This window comes from Triticum aestivum, chromosome 1B, assembly GCF_018294505.1.
Source record: "Triticum aestivum cultivar Chinese Spring chromosome 1B, IWGSC CS RefSeq v2.1, whole genome shotgun sequence".
NCBI lineage: Eukaryota > Viridiplantae > Streptophyta > Magnoliopsida > Poales > Poaceae > Triticum > Triticum aestivum.
In genome coordinates, this window is record NC_057795.1 from 661,043,599 (window position 1) to 661,048,902 (window position 5,304).

Below are 5,304 nucleotides of genomic sequence, written 5' to 3' on the forward strand. Positions count from 1 at the left end.
CCTCGCCCCCGGCGGCCACCATAGGCGCCGCCCCTCCCCGAGCCCATACACACACACAAGCATGATGAACACACACACACACACACACGTATATATGTATGAATGCATGTATATATTAGTATATACGTATTTTGTATGTTTAATTAGTTTAGATTTTTTAGATTATTGTTTTTTCACTAGTATATATGTATGAATGCATGTTAGATGGATATAATTAGTGTTTAATTAGTATGGAATTTTTTTATATAATGTTGTTTTTCTGTTTTTTAATGGATGTATAGAAGTTGTTTTTTCTGTTTTTAGTGTTAGATGCTTAATTAGTATGAAATAGCATATAGAATTTTGACATATGCAATGATAGCATAATTAGTGTTATATAGAAATGTTAGTTATCAAAATCCAATCATTAAAAAATGTTACTTTTTGCGGGCATATAGCTAGTATTTGTTCTCGACGATGCCCGGCCCGCATCCTCGCCGTCGACCCTTCCGCGACGACGTCCGGCTGACCCATGTCCGGGACTGGGCTCCGCCGGGCTAGCACTGGGAGGTGCTGCCTGGAGGGGCGCGCCGCTTGATGAGGAACCCGGCCCCGGGTCCCGTCGTCGACCCTGATCTTGTTTGGTGGCGTTCGCGTGGGCCAGTTTCGACGTGGAGGGAGCCAACCCAGCCGGAGGTGGTACGTCGCCGTGTCAGGGAGGAGGACGAGCACGTCCATCGCTACATGGTTGCGTTAGAGGGCGGCAGGTTCTCCAATACCTGGCAGTTTCTTCAGGGATCTCACTTCAGCTATGATCCTGTGAGGGTTCCTTCTCTTTGGGTGTCCACCGCCCGCGGCGCAAGAACCGCGAGTGTCCTAGATTCTTCTGTAGTATTCGATCTTTATTAGCTACCTAGCCAGTGATGTATTCGATATTATATCTATTATTCGAGACGATGTATTCAAGATTATATCTATTATTCGAGACGATGTATTCGAGATTATATCTATTATTTGAGACGATCTAATTTGAATACTAAATTGTTTTATATTTCTTTTGGATTAGTTAAATAAAAGCTATGGCAGAGAATACCGGCAGAAAGGGAGAACAGGCCATGTTCGATATGATACGCCATCCTCACGGGAATGAAGAAGATTATGACGGCTCCGAATTTCTAAACAACACCGGAGAGGGTGATATGATATTCGATCGTGACGACCGAATTGATGAAGTCATGAACTATGATTATGATGATGACGAAGAAAATGTTGATCTTGAAACAACAAAGACCGGCGAGGTATATATATTTATATAAGCAGGCATCTGGTGATCATCACATGTTTTAAATGACTTGAAGATATATTAACGAATCGATCTCTGTTCTTTCAGCCATCCGGATCGAGCAAATCTTCAGGAAAAAGGACGAAACGAGGCCCAAACAAAAAGTTGAAGGAGGGCGTAAAGTACAATATCGAGGCAATCAGACCTAGTGGCGAACCATTAGCTCCTAAGAAGATTGCGGACAAGTTCGTTCGTCAGTGCGGAGTTCTTGTGAAGGACCAACTCCCGATCTCCCTTCAAGAATGGAGAGAGCCAGCAAAAGACAAAAGACAAAAAGACAAAGAGGACGCTGCTCCACGTCCAGATGTTACTTTTGTCGACAAAAAACAAAAAGATCTGCTTTGGGCTACTCTCATGGAACATTTCACCCTACCAGATCATTTCACAGAAGCAGATGTGCAGAAAGTCAAGGACGCTGCTCTTAGGAAGATGGCGGTTGCATTCAAGAACCACAAGAATCGTGAATGGGACAAGTACGTCAAGGGAGGAAGGAAGACTCCAGTATTCGAGGGAACACTAGAGAACCAACGTGCTCATTGGGACGATTTCGTGAAATTCAAGGATTCGGAATTAGCTAAGGAACGGTCGAGAATAAACAAGAAGAATGCCGAAAAAAAGGATAAGTTCCATAAGCTGGGGCCAGGTGGCTATGCGGTGGCAATGCCTAAGTGGGATTAGTCTGAGAAAGAGATGGAGGATGCAGGTGCCACTCCGGTTACTAAGAGCTGGCCCCCCAGGGTCAGGACTTGGTTCTATACGCATGGAGGGGAGTTGGACCCGAAGACAGACAATGTTTCGACGAGGGCAAGTCTGAAGGGAGCCGACCATGCGATACTTGTTGCAATAGAAGAGGCACGATCGGGGGTGTTCCAGCCCAACAGAGAGAACGACAAGCTTACGCGTGCCCTGGGAAATCCTAAACACCCGGGAAGAACACGAGGCAAGGGTGCTATTCCGTGGTATGAGGGGTTTTCAGACTGGAACACCGACTACAGAACCCGTGCGAGAAAGAAGATTGCGGAGGAGAAGAAGAGGAAGATGGAGGAGGAGCAGAGGAAGCGGGACTATGAACGCCTTCAAGGCCTAGAAGCAAGTCAAGCGGAATTGGCAGTTAAATTCCAGCAGCAGCAGGAGCAGATCGACTCACTTACCCAGCAAAGGGGGTCTCAGCAGCTGCAGCAGCTAGCGAATGATCCAGCATTGGATAGCACCGCCCCATCCATGCCGAGAAGCAGCGTGGGTTCCGCCCCGGACGATGAAATGCTGGGTAGATACCCCGTGGATGACATCACGGAGAACACTAGCTGCGAGCTACACGTCAAAATGAAGAACATATCCATGAAGGTGGCGAACGCGGTTGCTTTTACAAATCCCCCCGAGGCAACCTTCCATTGCAACCCGATTCCAGCGGGCTATGCTCGTGTCTTGGTTGATGAGGTGGTGGACCCATATTCGGAGCTAGAGCTTGACATTCCTGGAGGTGATGACGAGCACTTTCTCGGAGAGGCCAACCATCGTATCATCCTATGGAAAAAGGATTGCATCATCTTTCGAAGGCCACCGACACCGCGTCAGCCGACTCCTCGTCGAAGTCTGCCACCGAGTCAGCAGACTCCGGCTCCTACAAGTCCACCAAGTCCGGCAAAGTGTCAGGCCACTCCTCCTCCAAGTCCGGCAAAGTGTCAGGCCACTCCTCCTCCTCCAAGTCCGCCACAGCGTCAGACGTCCACTCCTCCTCCAAGTCCGGCACAACCTCAGGCCACTCCTCCTCCAAGTCCGGCACAGCTTCAGGCCACTCCTCCTCGTCCAACTCAGCCCCGTCAGCCGTCTCCGCTGCCTCAGCAATCGCAGAAGAGACACCCCGCAGCTATGGTGCGTAGCGGTATGAGTCGAGGTAGTACAGGAAGTACAGGCGAAGGCAAGCGATATAAATATGGTCCAAGCCTCAAGCCTCTTCCGCAGAGGCCTTATGACAAGTCCGAGGAGGAAATCACAGCCATATCGAAGGCCGAGGTGGAAGCCCATTTTGCACCGAAACCGCCACCGCCGCCAAGGGAGAAAGTGCCTGAGGAAACGATTGACCACTTCATTCGTATGGCTCAACCACCAGCTCCCAAGCCTGTTGACACAGACTATGAGCGCCACATCAGGAAGTTAAATCAAGCACGTCTACGTAAGGAGGCGAGCTCGGGATCGAGCAAACAGCAAGCAGCTGTCAAAAAATGCGGGAAAACCATTCCCCAACTGGGAGAACAGGCGGCGCAATCGATCCCCTCGCTTTTTGTGCCAACAACACATGACAGTACGCGCGCCCAATATTATTGTGGGCAAACAGTTTACGTTCCCGAGGTGGGCAATGTGGTAATAACCAAGGACCATATAATGCAGGCTGAAGTTCTCAACATCACTGTTGGACAACTCCTCGAGATCGAGCCCATGCCTGTGCTTAAAGAGGATGAAATAAAATGGAAATATGTCCGGGGCCAACCTTTGGTCGAGCCAGACAAGGTCAAGAACCTCCCAACGAAAATGTATGAATTGCATCAATGGTACATGAACATTACCAAGATTTCCGATCGATTGTCCCTCATGGTGAATGTCAAGGAGGAGCATTACTTCCATGAGAAAGCTCTGTCCATTGAGTATTCTGAACTGTTTCAGTTATACAATCAAGACGCACTTGACAAATCTATCGTCAGTTGCTATTGTCTGTAAGTGATTTCTTTCTGTAATTTAAGTCTCAAGCTAGCTGTAGTGATCCTTTTGATCAATCATTACCTGTAATTATCCTCACTATATTCTTTTCTGTGGTATTATGCAAGATGAAGATGTATGAAATGAGAAAAGGTGGACGCTTTGGCATTGGGTTCATTGACCCAAACACCGTTAATGAATACACATGGCTAATAAATCCACATCATCAAAAGGCCGTAGAGGACAACATGCTAGAGTTCTTGAAGCGCCTCAAATACAATGAAGATATACTACTTCCTTACAACTTCAAGTGAGTCACACTGTCTTGTACTACAAATTCTCTGTTTTTGCCTACTAGCTAGCTACATGTTTTTGCTTACATATGCCCGCTTAATTAAGACATGCAAACGTGTGTGCATGCAGATTTCACTGGATCTTGTGTATCATTAAAGTTGACGCCGGAACAGTTGAAATACTGGACTCACTACTCAAAGAAAATACTGACTATAACATCTTGTTTGGGATAGTCAACAGGTAATTTCAATCATTATTAACTATATATCTCGGCCTATTTAGTTCGTCATTTCATGATATGAACTATTTAATAACCCCTTTATTCATTTTCTTTGTCGACGGGCAGGGCTTGGGCAAGGTTCATCAGCGTCACGGAAGGCGAATGGAAAAAAGCTTAAATGGGGAAGACCCAAGGTAAGTAATTAAGTAGTAGCTAGCTGCCATCTCTTTAATTATCATGCTTGATTAATTATTATGTGATCAAATTCCATTCTCGTAAAGGCCCTGAAGCAGGCGCAGGGAACTGATCTGTGTGCATTCTGCGTTTGCGAGAACATTCGCATGATGGCGTCCGAAAGGAGCAGATCTCAAAGACAGGAATGGATACGCTTGTCAGAACACTATTCACAATTTTTACACCATTATATATCGATATCTAGTCACACAACTAATACACATGCATATTGATCTCCTTCTTAACAGTTCAGAGAGGTGCGGGAGAAGCTCCTAAAAACGGAGCGCGTAGAAGCACTTCAAGAGGAAATAGCGGGATTTTTGCTCGACCAGGTCATAAATCCGAAGGGAGAATACTATTACCCGCTACCGCCCCCACGAAAACCACTTCCAATTGTCATCGTGCTCCGAAGGCACCAATTAGGCTAATGCTATTGGCTCCGAAGGCAACATGCATATGTAGGAGAAATTGTATATAGCTATACATATGTGTATGTGTGAATTAATTAATATGATGGTTTGTGAGACATTGATAATATATA